The 24,728-nt window shown below is 36.8% G+C and overlaps 1 long non-coding RNA gene across 1 annotated transcript in view; it reads right to left on the bottom strand.

Annotated features, from left to right (window-relative positions):
* The window catches only part of LOC139080073 (uncharacterized), a 263,385-nt gene that overhangs the window by 123,642 nt on the left and 115,015 nt on the right, over positions 1-24,728 (bottom strand). Inside the window, exon 3 of the long non-coding RNA XR_011534232.1 lies at positions 2,816-2,955. This is a non-coding gene — a long non-coding RNA (uncharacterized lncRNA). The remainder of the gene's footprint in view (positions 1-2,815; positions 2,956-24,728) is intronic.

Genomic DNA, 24,728 nt, shown 5'->3' with positions numbered 1-24,728 from the left:
TGACAACACCAAATCCTGTGAGGATGTGGAGCAACAGGAACTCTCACTCATTGCTGGCAGAATGCAGTGTGCTACAGTTACTTCCGAAGATAGTTTGACAGTTTCTTATAAAACTAAAGCTACCCCTGCCATGTGATCCAGCAATCACATTCCTTGTTTTTTACCCAAAAACATAAACACAAATGCATATACACACACACCTATATATTATGTGAATATCTGAGTGTGTGCGTGTGTTTATTACTATATACTTGAGGGTCTTGTTGATATTGCAAATTAAATCATTTTAAAATTAGTTTTAATTGGCTTCAGTGGGATATAGAACGTTGTGTTGCTTTTTTTCTTTTTTTCCCTCTTTGACCTCATGTACTCATTGTATTTTTTTTGCGAGAGTAGAGGGTAGGGGAGGAACCCTCTTTCTCAGTCTGTCTCCATGACTCCTTTCCATTTTCTCTATGCAGATGTTATTCAAATACTAGCTTTTAATCAGGGCTTCACTGACCACACACTTTAATTTCACACACCCTGCCATAAACCTACCCATTCCATTCTTGACCTATTTTCCCCCTCACAGTTAGTATTCTATACACTTCACTTATTTATCTTGTGCACATTAGTCTCCCTCCTCCAGGCTGACAGTTCCACGCAGGCAGGATTCATTTCTGCTTCCCACACTGGCTTAAGTCCTCTTCCTAAAGCAGTGCCTGGTAAGTGGCAGGTTTGCAATCAATAACTTTGAATGGATAAATGAATTAATTAACCAGGAGAAAAACAATCCTAATTGTGCAGGATTGTAATAGGATTTACAATAATTGCACTAGCTAACACATATCTATTGTCTACTATATGCACTTTTAATATGGTGGCCTTTAATTTCCCTAACTCCATGAGTTAGGTATTATCTTTAAACATGTTTTACAAATAAGGAAACTAAAGGTTAAACAACTTCCTAAAGGCTGCACGTCTTAGAGAGGTGGACTGTGAACCCACCTGATAAGGTTCTAGAGTCTAGGTTCTTCACCAATATGCTATATGATATGATACTTAACTTTGTATTTCTCCATGTAGATAATCAATTGTCCAGAACCACTTATTGCATAGACCATCTTATCCACATTGATCTGAGCCACCACTGTTTTCTAACAATAGGGATCTATTCCTGGCCTCCCTACTCTGTTTCACTGGTCAGTTTGTCTTGCTCACTGGGAATCTCAAGGTCTTAAGTCCTGGTATCTGGTAGAGTAAATTTCTAACCTTATTTTCTTCTAAGATATCTTTGGTATTATTGACCCTTTAGTTTCTAACTCAGATTTTAAGATCAAATTGTTGACATAAGCTAAATAAAGAAAAATTTTAAAAATCCTGATGCGGGGTCGGTGAGCCGAGGAGTCGAAAGAAAGATTTCTTAGACTCTTAAGATCTGGCAGTAGTGCTCTTTTATTTAGAGAATAGTATAGAATAGCATGCGGACAGGACCCATGGGCAGTCAGAGCTTCTGCTGCCGCTTCTGCTGCCACCGCTGGCATGGGGACAGGACCCATGGGCAGGCAGAGCCGCTGCTGCTGCCCCTGCTGGCATGGGGACAGGACCCATGGGCAGGCAGAGCTGGTGCGTGGGGACAAGACCCACGGGCAGTCAGAGCTCCTGCTGCTGCCCCGAGTTGAGGGTTAGGGCTAATTTTATAAGGCATGGGTACGTGAGTCATCTCTTCACAAGACAAAGGAAAGAACATGAAAAAAAAGTTAAAATGGTATCAGTGCAGGTGGGGTCTGGTCATTGGGTGATCCCATGACTTTTAGACAAGAATCAAATTGGATTAAGTAAAGGTTAGAAAGGTTAGAAGCCACCACCCTAAATCAGTTACATGAGATTGCCAGACAGCAACCAACTTAAGTTCTTGCCTTCCCCATTAACAGTTTCTAGGGATAAGGTCATCTCTCTCCTTCTTCCTGGCACAGAGAGGGAGGCACCTTTTACAGATAGAGATTTACCTTACAAATGTAAACGTGTCCCAACAAGGGCAAGTTCCATTCCCCAGAGCCTCCTTCCCTGTCCCTGTTATCAAAAGCAATCAGCCCCAAACAATCCCGATGCCAAAGAGACATATCCTGGGGTGGCCAATTTCAGGTCCCTACAAGGTCATCCCCTCTTCCTTCACAGATGCAAATGTCTCTCAAAAGGGCAAGCAAAATTCCAGTCCTCGGAGCCTGCTTCTCATGTGCAGTTTTAAAAGTAACCAGCCTAAAATCCTCATCAATCCTTGTTGAGATTTATAATAACATTGAATGTATATATTAAGTTAAAGATTTTCATCATTTTGTATTTCATTTTGACTCTTTCCATCAAAAAATAAAGAATATCTCTTCTTTTCTCTGGTCTTATTTTAATGGTCTTCAATAGAAAATACATAAACACAAATGCATATACACACACACCTATATATTATGTGAATATCTGAGTGTGTGCGTGTGTTTATTACTATATACTGGAGGGTCTTGTTGATATTGCAAATTAAATCATTTTAAAATTAGTTTTAATTGGCTTCAGTGGGATATAGAATGTTGTGTTGCTTTTTTTCTTTTTTTCCCTCTTTGACCTCATGTACTAAGTTCTGAACGAATCATACTCCTCAGTTCACAGTACATTATCATTTATCCATTCCAGATGCCTCTCTAATGTCATTTATTTCCTTTTTTCCTCATTCTCTATTGTAATTCCTCTCTTTCTCCCCATAGGTGACAGTATTATGAAGGTTCTCTAGAGAAACAGAACCAACAGGAGATACATACATATATTATAAGGAATTTGCTCTTACAGTTATGGAGGCTGAGTCATTCCATGATCTGCCACCCGTAAGCTGGAGACGCATGAGAGCTGCTGGTGTAATTCAGTCTGAGTCAAAGGCGGGAGAACCAACGGAGCTGATGATGTGGATTACAATCCAAGTCTGAAGACCTAAGAACCAGGAGCACCGAGAAGATCAACACCCCAGCTGGAGCAACCAGGCAGGAAGAATTCAAATCGAATTTCCCTTTCCTCCACCTTCTGCTGCATTCAGGCCATCAACAGACTGGAAGATGGCCACCCACATTGGGGAAGGCAATATACTTTGCTGAGCCCACCAATTCAAATGCTAATCTCATTCAGAAACACCCTTACAGACACACCCAGGTATAATGTTTAGTCTCGGTAACTCGTGGTCAGTCAGCTTTACACACAAACTTAACCATCACAACTGCTGTGTACATGGGAGGACATTTGAAGTTTGTTCTCCACCCTCCCGGTGATAGTGACATTGCTCCCCAGAAGCATAAATGATTCTGCCATGACCAGTCTGGTGGTGTCTCTTACAGATTACTGCAAGAAGTTCTTTGGGATATTGATGTAAGAACAAATCATATAACAAGCATGGCAGAAAGGCACAAAGCATACTCCCAGCAGTCATATGGAGGGATCAGCATTCCCAAATCCTCTCCAACATTTGACATTATCTAGCTTTGTGGTTTTTGCCAGTTAAGTAAGTATAGGATGATAGCACTTTTGTTGTTTTATTTTGCTTTTATCTCATAATAAATGGTTTTCAGTTTTATTAATGAGTTTGTATATTTTTGGATTTAAGCTTCTGTAAATTACTTGTTGATATCCTTTTCCCAATTTTCTTCTATTGTGCTATTTTCCTCTTCTTGTTCATTTGTAGATCATTTTACAAGTGCTGCTTTATACATGTGTTAGCTATTTATCAATTTTAGACAATAAAAATATCATTTATTATTGCATCTCCATTATTGTATAACATTATTGCACACAGTCAGTTAACTCAAAGGAGGAACAGTCAGTGATATTTTTGGCTGTTTTCCATTTGCCATAAACCGTAATACATATTCAGTATCTACACTTCCGTTCATAAGTTGAGATGAATCATTCTCTCACCCAGATACATAAAATTGAGAATTATCTAACACATTTAAAAAATCTGTTTCTTCTTGGTTTTCAGAAATAATGATCAATTTATCACAGAAAGTCTTAGAAAATGACATAATATTCCTGTCTAGCAGTGTGACATTGGGTGCTTTTCTGATTCTCAGGTCTCTGATCTGCAAAATGAAAATAATATTCACCTCAAAGGGTTTTGGAGATACTGAAATCATATAATCATATGTGAACTCCCTATCTTTGTGCTGAACACAAAATAACTGATGAAAAATGCTGCATCCAATTTCCCCTTCGATGTACTTAACAGGCAAACACTCACCCTCTAGCTTACATTACAGGTGTCTGAATTTAACCATAAAATAAGATAAAGGGTTTCCTTAACAGTCCTATTTTCTAAGTGAGAATGGAATGTGATAATAGGGGTTTTTTGGACAATATAAAAGGATCTGTAGCAAGATCCAGGGAGATTTCTTATTCAATTATTTAAGTTTTACTTGATTTCTTGGAATCTCAGCTTTAGGATCTTAGAGAAAGTTCTTCCCTCACCTGACCACTTCTACTGTATCATCACATAAATCTCAGTGACAGTGGAAAATTCATCGTAAGCAAGGTGAGAAATTTAGCCAGCATATTCTCCAAGAAAGACATGTACTCAAAATCCTTCAACAGGTTGGCAGAGTATCCAATAATGCACACCTAAAGGAACTTTCAGCCATCATTTTCAATTATTAGTGGAAGACTGTCTACGTAAAACATACTATTATTTTTATTACCTAGATTTTATGCTTGTTTCTTTTTTTCAGTGATTAATTGCCTATTCCTGTGGGGCCCAGTTATGGATAATGATTGAGAATTATGCTTGGGTTTAGTTCCTGGCTCTATTTTGCTAACTTTGTGACTAAGGCAAATTATTTTGCTTCTCTAGTAACTCCTAGAGTTTTGTGAATCAAGTGAAACAATGCAGTTTGCTTTGCTCAGAGCAAACATTGCTTAGCAATATAACTGCATAGCTCTGGACTCATGTAGAATATATTTGAAATGCCTACTATGAGAAAATTTACACACTCATGGAAACTCTTTTAAGGAGGTGTTAATTTAAAAAATCATTTTAGAGCTCAGGAATCTGACACAGAAATTAAGTAACAGGTCCAAGATGACATGAGGAGCTAGAACTTATATGTAGTTACCTTGGGTTAATATTCAGCTTTACACTTACCCTGTTAGTGTTGGTCACCAAGTAATCTCTCAGAGAGAGCCTAATCTCTGTTGATTCCTTGAGCAATAAATATTCTGACTGCATACACCCAAAATCCTCTTGGTGTGATTCTACTTGACTCAGGACTTCTGGAGTGACCTACAGTACCTGCCTCGTCTTACACATCCGTGCTTCATTGGAATGTCTGCAGTCTTTCCCGATTCCATATGGGGTACAGCAGGACAGAGATAATGCTTACCCCAAGCTTTATCCCAGGCTCACTATACCAAGAACTTTTCTTTTTAAGAGACTATTATTTTAGAGCAGTTTCACCTCTCAATGGTAAAACTGAGAGGAAAGTACAGAGATTTCCCGTATACTCTCTGCTCCCACACATGCATAACCTCCTCTATTATCAGCATCCCTCACCAGATAGTACATTTGTTACAACTGATGAACCTATATTGATACACCAATATCACCCAGAGTGAAGAATTTACATTAGGGTTCAGTCTTGGTTTTGCATATTCTATGGGTTTGGACAAAGGATATATCCATCATCACAGTATCCTACAGGATAGTTTCACTGCCCGAAAAATCCCTTGTGCTCCAGCCCCTACATCCCTCCATCCCCAATCTCTGACAACTACTTATTACTGTCTGCATAGTTTCGCCTTTTCCAGAATGTCATATCGTTGGAATTATACTGTGTGCAGACTTTTCAGATTGCCTTCTTTAACTTAGTAAATGCATTTATGGTTCCTGCATGTCTATGCATGGCTTCACAGCTCATTTCTTTTTAGCTCTGAATACTATGCCATTGCCTGGATGGACTACAGTTTGTTTTCCATTCATCTACTGAAGGACATCTTGATGGTTTCCATGTTTTGGAAATTATGAATAAAGCTTCTGTAAACATTCGTGTGTGAGTTTTTGTATAGACATAAGTTTTCAATTCTTTTAGGTAAATACCAAGGCATATAATTGCTGGATCAAATGGTAAGAAAGCGTATGTTTAGTTTTACAAGAAACTGCCAAACTGCATTCCAAAGTGGCTGTCCTATTTTGCGTACCCACCAGCAATGAGTGAGAGTTCCTGTTGCTCTGCATCCTCACCAGCACTTGGTGCTGTCAGTGTTCGGGATTTGGGCCATTCTAACAGACATACGATGGTTTCTCATGGTTTTCCTGGGACCCTATTTAGGCTTTGCTTGCAGCCTCATGTCTTCTGACATCTCTGGGCTGGAGTGGACACTCATCTCTTGTTCACGTACACTCCCATTCTTCAGATGATGGGCAGCTCTCCCAAGAACTCTCTCACACTTGCTGCCACAAAAGAAGCACCAGGTCAGGAGTGTGAATATCAACTCAGGAGAGGCTGCCTGAAAAGACTCCAGCCAGCCCTTGCATGCATGGCCAGTCCCTACTAAGGATACTCTTTGGCGCCTCAGGTTTGTATGGTGGGTGCATCTTTTACAAAGAACAGGGCATAACATAAAAGATCACATAGCTGTCCCTCACCTTTCCATTATCATGTTCGTATATATTGGGAAGGGAACAGGAATGGTGGCTAGTTCTGTCACCTCTTAGCTGTTCCTCCAGGTTTTTGTTTTAGAGACTGCAGGTTTTTTTTTTTTTTCTATGTAAAATGAATGTTTTAGGGCCAGCCCAGTGGCCTAGCAGTTAAGTTTGCATGCTCCCCTTTGGCGGCCTGGGGGTCACCGGTTCAGATCTCGGGCACAGACCTACACACTGCTTATCAAGCCATGCTGTGGCAGGCATCCCACATATAAAATAGAGGAAAATGGGCACAACTGTTAGCTCAGGGCCAATCTTCCTCAGCAAAAAGAGGAGGATTGGTGATGGATGTTAGCTCAGGGTTAATCCTCCTAAAAAAAAGAGAAAGAAAATGAGTGTTTTAAGGTCTTGCTGTTTTTAGTTTTGGGTGTTAGACTCAACACAAGAAAAACAGAAAAATCCCATTTAACATTCTTACATAAATTTACATAGGTTTGTACATATGCGTTTGTATATATATACACATATGTATATGTGAGTTACATCCACGTATCTACATGTATATGTGAGATACATATGTATTTGTGAGTTAGATATACAAATATACCAAAGTCTATTATATATATATTTACTTCTTCTCTCCAGCCCCTAGCCTAGGGCTCAACATATTTTGGCTTTATTCATTCATTACATTAGGAAATGTAAACAAACATATTTTGAGTATCTACTATGTATCTAGCTGTGTCATATTTTTCATCTCGTTTAGTCCTTATGTAAACCCCAAGAGATATGAATTACTACTTCAACGCATGTGCATGAAATAAGGGAGATGAAATTTTCCTTTCATGAATTGTCTTTTATTTATCACTCTTCTCAACCCTATCAGGTTACAGAGAATAAAATGAAGCTCAAGGAGATTAAGGAAGTTCCCCACGTCAACACTGCCTGAACCGTAATGGGAACTGATGAAGAAACAGGACAACGAGTGTGAGAAATAACCCCTGACTGAAAAATCAGCTTATAAATGAAAAGCCTCCTTTCTGCTCTCCTTTATTTATCACTTATTTCAAGTGGCCGATAATAAACAGCAGAAATTGGCTGCTGCTGTCAACCTCACAGCACTCCTGCAGAATTCGGGCTGTACCTTGGTCCCCTGAACAGCCTACCTGGGCGAGCTCTGGTGGCTTATCAAAATTCCACCCACCAGCTGCTAAAGAAACAACAGTATGCAAGTGGCAGTTTGTGCCATCAGGTTCATCAGAGTGATTCTGGAACTCTAATCATCATAGGCGAATGGTGGAAGGCACGCTTTTGTCCTTAAAAGCAAAGTCCTTTCTTCCTTATCAGAGCAGACAGGTGCTGGTTGTCTTACACGAGGCATCTGTGATAATTCCTTCACCTTTGTATTGTTGGGCCTTTGAAAATACTCATCTATGCCAAGAGGTGCTTGGGACTCATTGCTCTGGCATCTTGAGGATTGTGTCAACATCAGAAATTAAGAAAATACGAGCAAATGATTATTGATACATTAATGGCTGTGCTCAACTGCTAAAAAACAGCTTCTAGCCACAGTCTGATCCATAACTGCCGTTCATTGCTTGTGAAGGCCTGAAGCATTTACAATAAGACTGTACCATTTGTTGAATCTTCCTTTATTGAAAGCCTTCTGGTTTAAGTATGTATGTGCGTATGAGTTTACACGCACAGATATACATGTATGCACAGACACATGCATGCGCACACACACACATACACACACACACACACACACATATATATATGCACACACTTTTTTGTAAAAGGCATAACCAAGGAAGGTCAGGTTCAACAAATGAAGTTTGGTCAACATTACGTTTTTAGTGTACAACCTTATATCCACAAAGACTATTTTTGCCTCTATTTAGGGGGAAATATTATTTAAAGTCTATTTTAAAAAGTAGATAGACAAATAAATATGTATGATATATATATATAATATGTATAGTACGATATATATAGTATATATAACAATAGTATAGGCTATTGTTAAGTAGAAAAGGAAGGAAAACTTATTACTCAGGGTCCTATGAGGAAACAGAAGGGATCCCCAATTAGGATTTTAAGGAGAACTTTGAAGTGGCTGTTCTTGGAGGTGGGTGCAGAGAAGGGAATCATGGTGCACTGATGAGGCTCTCAAGGACCAGCAGCAGTGGAAAGACATTGCTACTCTTACGTTGGAAGGGTCAAGTAGACTGGACAGTTGTAGTGGGGACCAAGGTCAGCTGGAATGCTGGAAGAGTGAAGGCAATAACTTAGGAAAGAGACAGGAAAAGAATGTCCTAAAGTTTCCTTTTACTAACCCTCTGACCCCCTGGTATTGCTTCCCATTGGTTGAAGTGAACTCAATATTGGAGGACAAAGGATCCCAAGTGAGGCAGAGCATATAAACTAGCACTATTCCCTGAACTAGGGCACAGGGTAGGGTAGAAAAGGGCAGAAGAAGATAGGAATGGGCAACTGAGGAATAACCAGACCAGTTACCACCTGCCAGGCGCTTTATCCAATAACCCATGTGAGCCTTTTTCTCCCAAGTCACATGGTAATATTAATATATGTTTCATAGGGTTTAACTTCAAAGCAGGTTTAATTATGGTAAGCCAAGTTTTCCAAAGTCACAGAAAAAGTAAATTAAAAAATGAGAATTTGAAACCAATGCCTATGTGAAATCCCATTTCCCTCCTTTTTGAACAGGAATGCCAATAGTTGTTATTCTGTATTTGCCTCATCAGTGAATATTTGGTGTCTGAGGAGAAGAGCAAAAAGAACTGTACAACAGGATCTGTTCTTAAGGAACCTCCTCCTGGGGAACTTGTCTACCCAGATCTGATGCAGATGAAAATATCATGGACTTTGATCCGATGCTGTAAATGGGATGAAACTACTGAGGGTCTTGGGACGGAGTGATTTTGCATGTGGGAGGGACAGGAATCACTGGAAGACAGAGGATGGATGGGTGTCAAGCCCCTAACATGCCCCCTGTGATGACTGCCCTCTGGCTTTGACATCCTTTTATAGTCTCTCCTACAATGTACCAAGGATGGTCTGTGTGGTCAACAGAATATGGCAGAAGTGGCAGCATGACATTGCTGAGATTATGTTACCAAAAAATAAGGCTCCTGTCAGGCTTTCTCTCTCATTTGAATCATTAGCTTTGGGGAAAGCCAGCTGCCATGTCATGAGCCTTCCTATGAAGAGGCCCATGAAGTTTATGATCAACAGCTGTGCGTGTAGGCTTGGGAAAGGATGCTAGCACCAGCCAAGTCTTAGACTACTGCAGATCAGCTAACTCCTTGAATGCAGCCTCATGAGGGACTCTGATCCAGAATCACACAGCTAAGCCACTCTCAGATTTCTGGCCACAGATAATGTGAGATAATGTTTCTTGTCTCAAGCTGCTGTGTTTGGGGGTTACTTTTTATGCAGCAATTGATAACTAACATACTAACAAACATACATACATGAGTGCCTAGATAAAGGTAAGGTAATGTAATGGAAATTTCAGCTGCCATTCAGCACAGAAGATTCAGAACCTGCTATTTAAATTTTAACTGCAAGCCAACATAAAATCTCAGTACTTTTAAGAAACACAAGACATAATTAAAAGTTTTATAAAATGAAGAATACAATCCAAAATTATACAACATAGGAAGAAATAGGAAAATCTGATCCGTATTCAGACTGATCCCAAGAGAGTTCAGATATTATAAGAAGCAGAGAAGGATTTTTAAGGAATTATTATTATAGTCATAAATGTAAAGAAAAACATGCTCACAATGAATAAAAAATAAGAATTTTCAGCAGTTAAATAGAAACTATAAGGAACAATAAAATGGAAACTCTAGAATAAAAATGAATTCAGAATAAAAAATTACAGCATATAAGCTTAATAGCAAATTGGACAGTGCAGAAGAGCGGATACCTTTGAAGACAGCTTAACAAAAATATCCAATTTGAAAAATATAAAGAAAAAAATTTTAAAACATAGAGACTTAAGGACATCTGCAACAGCATCTAAAGGTCTGACATAACAACTGGGGCCACAGAAGGAGAGGAAAATGGAAAAGCGCATAAAAATATTGAAGGAATAACGCCTAAATATTAGCCAAATTTGGGGAATGATACAAAGTTTAAAGTTCGAGAAGAAAAGTAAACCATAAGCAGGATAAATAGAAATAAAATCTGACTCAGGCATATCTTGGTCAACCTGCTGAAAACTAACCCATAAAAAGATCATGAATTATGACATAAACAAACAACATGTTACACAGAGGGGAACAATTTGAATGAGTGCTGAACTCTCACTAGAAACAGTAAAACAGTAACTTTAAAGTTCTGAAAGAAAAACAAAACAAAAGCTGCCCATACAGAATTCTATTTACATGGAAAATATTATTCCAGAATGCAGGTAAAATACAGCATTTTCAGTAAATGAAAACAGAGAATTCATTGCCACCAGCCTTTCGATGTAAGAAACACTAAAGGATTCCTTCTGGCTGAAGAGAAAGGGTGTCAGAGGGACTGGGATTTTTAGGCAGAAGTTAAGAGCAGTGGGTATAGTAAATACAAAGGCAAATATATAAGATCATTTTTTCTCTTAAGTTCATTAATATACAAATAATTCTTTAAAACAAACATTCTAACACTGCAGTACAGGTATTATAATATATGTAGAGACATACATATCTACCATAGCTTCAAAGATGCAGCGGGGTAGACATCAACCTATACTGTTGAAGATTTTCCTACTTTATGTGTGGCGTTAAATATTAGCTTTAAGTAGTCTGTGAAAGGTTGTGAATGTGTATTGTAATCTCTGGAGTAATTACCAAAAACACGCAAAAAGTTATGGTTAAAATCAAATTAGTTAACAGATAAAATTAAATGGATATCTAAAAAAAATTCAAATAACACAAAAGAAGGAAAGCAGAAAAAGAAATGCAAATGAAAAGAGAGGGACAACGATGTGTCTGATGATAGCATTTCAACCTGCTACCTCTCCTTCTGTCCCCACCTACGTGATTGGCCCATTGGGCTCCCCATCAGTTGAATGGCAGCTATCTATAAGGATTGCTTGGGTGCAATGGTCCTGGCTGGAAACTGTTGGCAAACTCAACAAGGTAATTGAAGAAATTCTAAGAGATTTAGGAAGAGATGGACAGGGTTGAGATGAAGCATTCGGGGGCTCAAAATAGCAGAAATCTGTTATTCCTCTAGGCCTGGGGGTCAAAAAAGAATTCATACCAGAACCTAGTGAGAGTTGGACCTATAGCAGAGGGGTTGCCCAGCAGAGAGAAGGATTCAGAAACTACAGAATTGAGTTCAGCATCGAGGAAATAAACACCCCCACCTCTCTATTCTCTTGCCTTGCACTCTACTGCTTCCTACCCACTGGTTAAATAGAAGCCAGAGGGCAAGGGAATTGGGGTTGAGGCAATCTGTAGGGGGAGATTCCCAGGGCAATGAGCAGGGCAGAGGAAGTGTAAGAGCAGACGTCAAGGGGAAAATAGAATATACTTCTATGCTGCTGGGCTGACTCCCATTTTCTCATTTGGATTCGTAGCGCAAGGCTATTGAGAGGGAATCTGATCGAGAGATGGACTTCCAATTGTTTGATGTACAGATGTAGTCGGTTTTTCTAGTCCTGGGAGGCCCTGAATTGCTGGACACTTAAATATTTTATACTGAAAGCAGAGATGGAACAGAATACAGCTCTATTAAAGAATTTTCTCTGCCTAAATTCTACAAACTTTGATAATATTTGCCCTAACTTTAATTTTCTTTCAGTTCCTTGCTGAAATCATCAAAGAGCAATCCATATACATCAATGTTCTACATTTTTCTAATTTCTTTCCCAAAGCCGATAGCTTGGACAGCAAGGAAACCGCCTTGGAATTTATTGTGGCTAGCAATTTTGCCAAAAGTTTTACCTAGAATTTAGTCTCAACATTATCATGCACATTCTGATTTCTTCCCTTTTTAATTACTTCAGTAATTACCCTACCAGACATTAAGCTAGCCCCAGTACTAAGGACACCACACCAAAGGCTAATCAATACAATGTATTTTCATGGTTACGGAGGATCAATTGAGCTGATGTATTTGACACAAGTATACAAGTGAAAATGGGTATATAGATAGATCTATAATCTCTTTTGACAAAATGTTGAGGAAATACGAATCCTTTACATAATGTAAGGAAAGTTCTGTCCTCTGAACACAAAGAAGTAAGCACACATAATTTCTGAAGAACGATGAGAAAGATGTTTATTTCCACTATACAACCTGACTCCAATGGAGCCTTTATAAGGATCAATGCGATGATATTTAATGTTATTTAGATTTAAGGAGTAACAAAATTGGGAGAGAGAAAATCCAGGGAGGTTTCTGTGAGTAGATGAGTTTGGAGTTTATTTTTGAAGCTAATGTCTTTAATTTTAAATCTCCTTATGGGCACATAGAAATCAGGTCCAAATCTGAAGGAATCTAAGATAAGAATTGACCACCAAATCACTGTAAATCTATACATTTCTAAACAAACTACTGAACAGCATTACCATCCTGGAACAGACTTTCCTAAAGCTTAGTATATTTTTAAAAAATGAATGCTCTCTAACATATTACATATTTTCTTATATTTTTTCTATACACATTTTACAATTTGGCATACTTTATATAAAATTCAGGTACATTAGCCATTCTTTTCTAACTTGACTATAAGATCATTGAGAACGGAGGCTATGAACTTTGGGGTGCTCTATTTTTCCTTCCATAAATAGAATAAAATCGAATAGTCATAAGAGGCTTACACAGTTTTTTCATCATGCAAAATAACTTGACGGCATATTTTCAGCAGATGTATAACTGGCCCCTGTATGTGCCATGCATTGTGCTAGGCACTGCATTGTATAAATGAGCTAGAGATGGTCTCTGCATATTGGCCCCTAGGTTATTTATTTCTTCACAGCAGGCTAAGACCCATTAGCTCAAACCTGCTCACATCAAACTTACATCTTTACAAACCCAATTTTGTTAAACATAGCCCAGAGAAGCAGGTATGTAGTCATTTAGAGCTCACGACTTTGCATCCCTCACAAAACTGCACCCGACATCTGCCAGGCATAGATAAGATAAACTCTGGCTGCGCAGACCTGAATCTACTGCTGCCCTTCACAGCTCTGACAGAGACTGTCATGATGCTGAGTGACATCAACCAGACACATAAGCCCCTCTCCAATCCCCCTTCTCCAGCAGCTCCGGTGCCCGCCTCCCCTTCTGGAGGGTGGCCTCTGAGCCACACCTTAGCCTGTGGACAGTCTCCTGCTGTGAGGGACTTTCCCCCTCATGCAGACCTGTCCAAACTGCATTCCATCAAGCTCATGTGTGCTACTGCCACCTAATGGTCACAGCATTTTTCTTGATAACCGGGAAATCCTTGAACCCCCTACACACTGGTGATAGAGAGGAAAATATTGTAGGACCCTTGCCCTTAAGTATCACATAGCCTGGTGAGAAAGCAGGAGTGATGGGCATTTAAACGTGACTTTGAGAAGAAGTCAAGAAAAAGAAAAGGCACTTCACTTACTTAACTAATTTGAATTATATTAGAAGATAGCTCTTTCCGATTCACTTTAACTTGTCCATGTGATAACACTGGAACCCATCTCCCACCTGTCAAGTAGCACTCCAAAAACCTCCATCTTTTCATATCAGATCAAATACATTCAGGGTACTAGGCTGACTGGATCAGTAATAACAATTCCAAAGTATAGAGTCAGAGGTTAGGACTGTAGACAATAACACTTAAATATATTCTCAAAATTGTTTAAGTTTGAACAAGATAGATTCCTAATTTCACGATAAGCTGAGTTGATGAAATTTAGAGAACTGCATAGATTACATTTTCCTGTGTAGATTATCATATTTAATTTCATATTAAAAATCCCCTATTTAAAAATATATTTGGATTTAATCTTTACTAGTTGCTATCTTAAAAAAAACTCATGAGGTAGACTAAAAATTATCTTAATTTTTCTATTTACAAAGAATATGTATTAATTTAACTTTCACTTTATTGGATTCATTTGTCGTGAAAATGAAATTCTAACATATTTTTCTTTTGGGAGAAGTGGCTGTTATTATAAGCAGCTAGATTACAAGTGGTTAATGTTATATTACTTTACATGAACAGCATTTTTCAACATATGTATCTGAGGAGCACTTTTCTAACATATTAAAATAGAACATACTTTACCACCATGTGAAATTTATGATATTTGCACATTTTTTAAGAAGTCCACAACTAACGTAACCTTTCATAAGTGCTAATTCCACTCTTTGTTGATGTGAGTGTATCAATTATATAGACAGCCATAAGCAGACTCTTCCTCCCCCATATTCTTCACCTGAAGCTTTAGGAAGAGGCTCATTACATCAAGGTCTTGCAGCCAATGCCAGTTCTTTACCATTTTGTGTATCTTGAATACAGCAGCTCAGAAAATTATAGTAAGTGGTTCTTCTAAATCCTTATATCCCCAAGAGTGGCAATACAATTCTTTGTATTCTATAGAATATCATTGTGCAGTGTTAACATTCAGGAAGGATTTTCATTCAAAAGGATTTTCCCATACTACTCATTATTAATTAGGATCTCATAAAAAGTTTAAATACATCATGAAGAGTCCTCAGATCTCCATGAAATTTGAATAAACATATCAGAATTAGGATATAAATGTCTCAGAATTAAGATATAAAGGAAGAAATATATATGGCATAAATAATACTGTGGAGCTAGTTGATAAAGTGCTTTTTACTAAAATCAGTGTATTTTCAACTAAAATATATTGTTTAGTAGCAAATATTTATTGAGCCTAATTTGTAAAATTCTTAAATATTAAATTACTCAAATATAATGAAACAAACAATTCAAAAGAGAGAAATATAGATAAACTATTGTTTAAATACAGAGTATGTCACAAACAAATGAAAGTAGTATTAACTTCCAAAATAATGTCACTTTAAAATTCACATTCGTAATTTTAGATTCACTCCCTAATTTGAATTTTGATCAAACAAAATTTGACATTTCTCTGATTAAAGCAATGATGAGAACACTAGGCATCCTGAATATTTATCAAATGCCTACCAACAACTATAACCCAAAGTAGCGAACTGAGTCCAAAACCAATGGCTAGTGAAGACCCAGGGAGCACTAGAGGTGGGCAAGAGAGCTTCCAGTGGGGGAGCAAAGGAAGGTGCCATGGAATGGTTGGTATTAGTGCTCTACCTTGGCAAATAGATGAGACCTGGTTATTTGGATTTGATAGAATGGATTAGGAGTTGATATGAAAGATTAAAGTCACAGAGGTAGAAGGTGAGACAATTCCTGGATGAAGCTAGAAAAACTTGAACCAGCTTTGGGGGTCCTAAAAGCCAGTATAAGGAGTATGGACTTCAATAGGAAATGGAAGCTTTTTTATCAAAGGCGACATATCTACATAATGCTTTAAATGATTAAAGAAGCAGAGGTAGTGATAACAGATACTCATTGGAAAGAGAACGGAGGCTGTGAGGTGAGTTAGTACTGTTCCATAACAATCTAGTTGATCAAAAATTTAGCTGGAAATGGGGTGGAGGCAGTGGGAGTGGAATAAAAGGAGCAATGTATTCAATGTGGCTAGCAGCAACTGTGGCTGTAAGTAACAGGGAGAAGAGAATTACCAGAGGACTGGCGAGAAATTACACGACACAGACCCATGTAGGTCAACTTCATTACTGTAGGCATTGCCGTTTTTTAAAACTTAAATTAGAAAGTTGTTTTCCAACATGTGTACTTTAGAAAGTTAATTGCCAGACATACATAGAATTAAAGAAGGGCTTAATTCAATGAGATCAGCTGTGGGTCTTGTGTAATATTTGAAGTCACAAGTAATAAAAGCCTGAACTATTTTCTTGGTTTAGAGAAGAGAAATGTCAGTGATACCCCTGAGGGAGATATTGATATATTGAGGGAGACTCTGATTACGGATATGGCAAGAGAGAAAAATAATGTTGGGCCATAATGAATGTATGACCCTGTAATAGACATAACATGTGTCTAATGCTTCTGTTGTGAGTGACAAATACTTCTTTGTCTCTGATTCAGAAGTCTTATGCCTTCAGCTAAGTTACATGAAATCCAGGCAGGCTAAATTGTTTACTTGTGAGAATGGTAAAACATCAGACTCTTCATAGTTCTTGACTCCCAAAGTTGCAGAGATCTTGGTTTACTTAGATATCCATCATTAAAAATACTTATAGGTCATCTTAAGATCTTGGTTCTTCGGGCAATGCATGGACAATACAAATGGCTCTCTGCCTTTCATGAGCCTAAGTGTACTGGGGAGACATTCTTCTTAACACAGCAAAAGGTGTCAGGTAATATACAAACATACATAAGTACATACTATATTGTGTCATTCCATGATATGTGATTCTGCCTATGAATCTTGGAGTGATTTGCAATCTAGAATTAAACCTAAGTCGTGAGACACTTTGAATGGGTTAAAGGTGGGTAAACGAGCCTTTGGGGAAGGCTGAATACATATGAGAGAAGATAAGAGAAGGAAGATATCAAAGAAATAGAATGACTCAAGGAAACACCTGGGTATTAGAATGAAGTTGGTGTGTCTACAGGATATGGAGGAGACCATGGAACTAAAGTACAGAGCACTTTTGGGGAAACTGACAAATAGGAAAGAGATATAGCTCAATGCAAGATTGCAAGTTATTTAAAGAAGACCTTTGATCCAATTAAAAACATTGTGCTTTGAAATACTATTGTGAAAAAAAAAACTAGGAGGATTGAGATGTAGTCAGATTGTTGTTGTCTAAATATACAACCTAATATCATTAATTGTGGTCTATCATATCCCATGTTACTCTTGAAGAACCAAGTAGTACAGACATCTTCCGTCAATCCTTCTATCTATCTATGTAGAATTAGAGAACTTTTGTCATATTATAATTAATTCTTTACCTTGTCTGTCCAGAGATACAAGACTCACTGGCTGGGACATTCTTCTATTTCTCTTTGGATACTTATAAAAGTCATGATTCTTGCTGACACATTCTTAACGTTCCATAGATTCTTAAATTAATAGATAAATAAATATATATATTTGATCCTTAGTATGCCTCTTTAAAATGTTTGTGTAAGATAGGGGCCAGCCCTGTGGCAAAATGGTTAAGTTTGGCATGCCGCACTTGGGCAGCCATGGTTCACAGGTTCAGATCCCAGGCACAGACCTATACCACTCCTCAACCACACTGTGGCAGCAACCCACATATAAAGTAGAGGAAGATTAGCACAGATATTAGCACAGGGCTAATCTCCCTCAGCAAAGAAACAAAAAAAGAATGTGTAAGATTAATCTCTCCCCAGCTTCCCTGAATTTTAGCAAAACAGGCAAAATTATTCTCAGGTTAGAACTCATTTGAAGCCTCACTAAAAGTCATATAGTTCTATAGCTGAATGCTGATTTATTCTCCTCCCTAAATATTTCATATTTTTTAAGCATGTTTACACAAACATTTTATACCAACCAGCTTGACTAAATTGGAAAAAACAGAGAAAATCTGTATATAAATTCAGTACTCATGTGCCCCAATGCTTTTGAAAAGATCAATGATAAGCAGAACAACACAATCAACCGAAATTCACAATGCACTGTTGATGGGAAATCTGTACATAAGAAGAAAATCAATATAGCTGATCAGGCACTGAAAATGATTACTGGACAAGATTATCAGGAATGTTTATAAATCCAGCAGCAGCCTAAGGAAAACAATGACAGAGACAACAGCCATTTTGTATATTGGAAATAATAGTAAAAATTGAAAGAACAGGAGACAACTGTGAAATTGGGCATTCTGTCTTAAAGGATAAAACCACAGAAGCGAGCAGAAAATGTGTCTTTTTGAAAGTTTGAAAAGAATTAGGTAGGAACAGTTTAACATTTAATGTCTTTTGATCAACCATGTCTTATGGATTATTCTTTAATCAGGGTTCATATTTAATAATTTTACAGCTTGATAGAGTGCTTAAATAGACAGAAATTAGAATAGAAATTTGCTGTGCTCTTTTTCTGCTTTGAGTTTGCATGTCTTTCTTTTACTCTATGACTGCATTCCATTCCAAAATACATGAAATACTACTGTCAAGTTTTATGGGAAATATGATTATATGATGGTAAATCACTGAATAAATTACAGTCTATATTTTTATTGCTTTATCCTTTATAGAGCTCAATAAACTAATTCTAGTGATCAAGATATGAAAAAGCATTAACTTATACTAGATAAAATAAGTCCAGGATTCATGTTTAACCTCAAGAGTAATTACAAAAAGTCCCATGAAAGAGTGCATATGTATACAAAGAGAGAGAGGGGCCAGCCTGGTGGTGCAGTGGTCAAGTGCACACGTTCCACTTCAGCGGCCCGGGGTTCGCCGGTTCAGATCCTGAGCACGGACATGGCACCACTTGGCAAGCCATGCTGTGGTAGGCATCCCACATATAAAGTAAAGGAAGATGGGCATGGATGTTAGGTCATGGCCAGTCTTCCTCAGCACAAAGAGGAGGATTGGCAGCAGATGTTAGCTCAGGGCTAATCTGCCTCAAAAAAAAAAGAAAAAAGAGAGAGAAAATATTTGACAAACACAGAAGGAGCCAATAATGCAAAGAAAAGAGAAATGGTTAGAACAAACAGACAACATTTTGATGATGTATTTAAACCCAAATATAAATAATTACATTAAAAGTAAATGAACTCAATTCAACAATTAAATGGTAAAGACTTTAATAGTGATTTAATTTAAAAAAAATATGTTCTACTTTCTGCCACTTAAAAGTGACACATCTTAAATAAAGGGATATAGAAATGTTATGAGTAAAAGAAAATGCAAAAAAGAAATTCATTGTAACTTCCACTCAAAATACTAAATATTTCTATATTTGTGTGCAACTGTGATATAATAATATAATATATATAGCAAAAAATGACAAATTAAAAAGAAAAAAGACAAAGAGAATAGGAGAGATTAAACATTCCTCTCTTTGTAATGAATAGAAAAAATGGGGAGAAAATAAGAAGATAGAAGATTTTAATTAATTGAAAAATACACCGACTTGATTGACTTATAGACACCACTGCACACCTCCTAAGTAAAACTTCTTTTGAAATGAATATGGATTATTTTAAAAATTGAATCATATGCTAAATAATAAACCAAGTACCAGAAAATTTGAAATATTGGACTAAAACAACTATGCTATTTCACCACCATGCAAATAAACTAGAAATTAGTATAAAAATGTAAAGAGTAAATCAAGAAATGTTTAGAAATTAAGCCATATACCTCTAAATAATGCAGTGGTTAATGAATACATCAAAAGAGATATAGAAAGTATTTTAAATCAGATGACAATGTGCATATGATATAAATTTACTGGTGGCATGTAGCTAAAGTTATACTTAGAACAAACTTTTAGGGGCTGGCCCTGTGGCCAAGTGGTTAAGTTCGCATGCCCTGCTTTGCAGCCCAGGGTCTCACCGGCTTGGATCCTGGGCGTGGACATGGCACAGCTCATTAGGCCATACTGAGGCAGCATACCACATGCTACAACTAGAAGGAGCCACAACTAAAATATACAACTATGTACAGGGGGGATTTGGGGAGAAAAAGCAGGAAAAAAATAAAAATAAACTTTTAGTCTTGAAAGGAATTTTAGGTCACCAATTAACACTTCTCCAGGAATTTTTTAAAAAATGCTAACTTAATTACAAAGATAGTAGAATGAAGTAAATAATAAATATGAGAAGACGTTAATTTAAGAGAAAACAAATGTACAGGAAGAAAGTAACATAGCCAAAATGACTTTTTGAAAAGAAGTAAACAATTACATAGTAATCAAGAAAAAATAAGAAAATGCATCAAAAAATCTAGAAGGAAAACTGCATCGTTTAGAGTATCTTATAGACAATTAAAATAAAACAGGAGATTATCAATTATATTTATGCCAAAAGATTTTCCAATTTAGTTGTAGATACATTCCTAGAAAAAACACAATTCAAGAAAACAGACATAAGAAAAGATATGAAAGCTGAGTAGCCCAATAGTTTGTTAAGTAGACTGAAAGCATTTTGACTCCTTCTACAGGCCTTATGACTTCAATGATGAATTCTTTCAAGTGTTTAAGGAAGACATAACATCCCTTTTACCCAAACTTTTCTAGAATATAGAAAAGGAGGCATCACTTTTCAACTTATTTTATAACAATAGCCTAATCCTTCTGTCAAAATCTAACAATTACATTACAGATATGAAAACTATAGGCCAAGTTCCTTGCTGAAGATAGGTATGAAAGGCACAAACAAAGTATTAGCAAAACATTTCAGCCATATATAAAAAAGAATTAATTAACACCAAGTGGGTTTCAGTCAGAGAACAGAAGACACCAGTGAAAGAGTGAAAAGCAGCTTAAAAATAGAAGATATGTGTAACAAACAAAAAGAACAAATAGTCGTATGTAGAATATGTACAACACCTTTGTGAAACAATAACAGTAATAAAAAACAACAAAGCTAATAAAAAGTGGGCTAAAGATTGATGCAGATATCATGTCTATGTGCACACACGTGTGCACACACAGATGCACATGATGCCCAAATGATCATTATGCTGTGAAAACGTGTTTAAAATCATTGGTCATCTGGCAAATGCAATTCGAATCCCAATTACAAATCACTACGCACTCATCAGAACTCTGAAATTTAAAAAGCGATGATACCCAATCTTGGTAAAGATGTGGAGTAACAGAACATCAAAAGGGAAGCGAAGCGCTAAATTGTAAAAACTGCATAGAAAAGATTTTAGACAGTATCTCTTCATTCTAAACATATTTTCAGATGACAGTGATTCAACTCATAGATGCCCAGTAGAAATGTGTAAGTACATGCACCAAAAGACATTCACATGAATGCTCATATCAAATTTATTCAAAATAACCATAAACTGTAGACAAAACAAATGTTCATCATTGTTACACTGGAAACAATGCATTGTTGTATATCCATGCAAAAATGTCATGGCTCTCACTAATACATGGTTGATAGAAGGATCCAGAATAAAAAAATAGAAACACACACACATGTTCTAAACAAATTAATGGTGTTAGAAGCCAGTTACGTGGTAACCCTTCGGGAGCTGAATGAGGCAATCCAGGGAGGAGATGCAGGTTGTCTTCTGGTAATTTATTTCACCGTCTAGGTGTTGGTCATACAGGTGTGTTCATTTCACGAAAATTCATTAGACACACACTTACAATTGATGAGCTTTTCTCTAGAGATTTTATTTCCAGAGAAGCATGTTTCACATGTGTATATATGTGTGCGTGTGTGTGTGCGCGTGTGTATTTAATTAGATCCATTAATTAGAAAACAAAAGCACTGAGCAGGTAGACCCCAAAAAGGAATTTTCTTTGTTCCTTTTCTTATATACAAAGAAACAATCTTTTAACAAGATTGTCTGGGAAATGCTTTCTCATTCTTTATATGAATCACACTGAAATATTTCCTAAATGTACCCTTTGTTTGTTATTTTAAGGTAAGATTTATGAAACAAATGTGGCAGTATATTGTTGATGCAAAAATAAAACTTTACAACAAACAGATTCCTTATGTTCATAATTAGCATAGTTTAAGTGACACGTGAATTAGTAATCTATTAGTTAAATGGGCTATAATTTGGAAGTATATTTTTAACAAATATACATGAATATGTACACAAGTATATATGAATGTACTTTATGATCAAATATTCTTTCTTTGCTTTGTGTTGCTTTGTGGCAAAAAGTTAACATGGCAGGTTTCTGTTCTCCTCCCCTATGGCTTTCTCCCAAAAGATTTAGAACATTAGGAGGAGTCTCATCTTGAAAACAGCTGGATGTTTGTTTACGAATGTTTTATTTTCTTCTGCAATGACTAGAATTCTTAAAGCCTGTAAACACAGAAAAATTTTCATGCCACTCATGATCTACATAAATGAAAAAGACAGATTATGGTGAGGAATACCCAAGATTGAAACTACAGCAGAGAAATGCAGGTTGCTTAATGTTGTGAGGTGCATGTGGCTGCTTGTATCTGTTCTTGATATCACTGCGGAACTATGGAGCAGTGTAGACGTTTTCCTTTTTTATTCCATGTGTCATGAAAGGAGTTCCCACTTCCACTTATGCACGATCTGATATTGTCAATCATTTGCTTTGAACACTCAGAGACCACAGAGATAAAGAAAAGACAACATTTCATTTTTAATCCACATACATTTTGGGTCTTTGACCCTTATGTACCTTGATGATGGTAAGCTTTCTGTATTAAATTAAATCTAATAGCTAATTCATTGTTATCAAGTTTTTTTTAAACTTTTTTCTTAAGATTGGCACTTGAGCTTACATCTGGTGCCAATCTTCTTAGTTTTTTCTTCTTATTCTCTCCCAAACCCCCCAGTACATAGTTGTATATTCTAGTTGCATGTCCTTCTGGTTGTCCTATGTGGGACGCTGCCTCAGCATGGCCTGATGAGCAGTGCCACGTCCACGCCCAGGATCCGAACCAATGAGACCCTGGGCTGCCGAAAAGGAGCATGAGAACTTAACCAGTTGGCCATGGGGCTGGCCCCTTTTTTTTTATTTTGAAGAAAAAGGAATTATCAAATGTGAAGGATACAGTAAAGGGAACAGAGAAGATGCTCAAAGTACCCTACTAAAATGGAGCAAAGGAATAAAATATATTGGTGCCTACCCACAACATAATAGAGCTGTTATGTAGTATATTTTCCTTTTCTTAATATGATAAAATGTGTGTTATTATCTCCATTTAAATGAAGCACTGGGAACTAGAATTATTAAATATCTTGCCTAAGATTAGAAAATCAGTAAGAAGTAAATGTGGGTGTCAAATTCAGTCTTATTTCAAAGCCATAATTTCCATTATATCCCATTGCCTTTGTAGTTAATGAATGATTGACCCTTACTCACTGAATGAATGAATGAATGAAAAGTGAATGAGTTCATGAACTAGTAGTGAGTAAGAACATTACAACTGGAAGGTTTTAGCACTCATTGGCATTTTGAGCTGTATACAACATGCTTAGACATAATTTTATCCTTATCATTTTCCTTATACTATTTGTGGGACAGATCTAAGAATTTTATATTATAGCTGTAAGAATTACAAGTGAGGTAAAGCATCTCCATCCCACTGGAACATAGGGGAGAACTAGGTTGTCACTAACGACATCACTTCAAGAGGAAGTAGAAGGGATAGCCTAGACCTCAAACCGTAAAGACATGTGGATCAGCCCATATAATCACTTCCTAGTCAGCAGATGTTTCAAAACAAGATGAAAGGAAGAAAGTTCATGACTGGATTTACTTCTTTACGGTCACAGCAAGAGTTTTCAAGAAATAATTGACTTTCACGGAAACCACATTCACATATATTTAACACAAAGAGAAAGGTACATATATTGTTGTTCATTTGTCAGGAATACAAGATTAGACAGTTCTCCTAACAGAGAATTACAAAGACTGGATTATTCATAAATAATAACATGAAGCAATCTATTATGAAATCTGATATACATGATGGAGTTGGTCTCTTCAAACTTTGAAAAGGCAAATATGAATCAACACTGTCAGAACAGTCTAACAAAATTCCTTTTAAATATGTTTTTGCTCTTGAATGAAGTATTTTCAAAACTGCAGCTGATCAAAAACTGTGTTTGGTTCAACATATTTTTACTAAAATTTAAAACAAAAAAATTGACAAATTGGTGAGATTGAGGATGCTGACCTTTATATGAGTAATTAATTATTTTTCTGTTCTTTAAAGGAGTAACATAAAGATCATTATATTTCCTATTTTAATGTTAATTCTATGTATTTATATGTTTAGATGTTAATATGTGTGAAGTTCTGTTAAAACAATGTGAATTTCAAGATGTATA

Source organism: Equus przewalskii, chromosome 28 (assembly GCF_037783145.1).
Source record: "Equus przewalskii isolate Varuska chromosome 28, EquPr2, whole genome shotgun sequence".
Taxonomy (NCBI): Eukaryota; Metazoa; Chordata; class Mammalia; order Perissodactyla; family Equidae; genus Equus; species Equus przewalskii.
The sequence above is the reverse complement of the archived record's forward strand: the minus strand, read 5'-3'. Positions and strand labels throughout refer to the sequence as shown.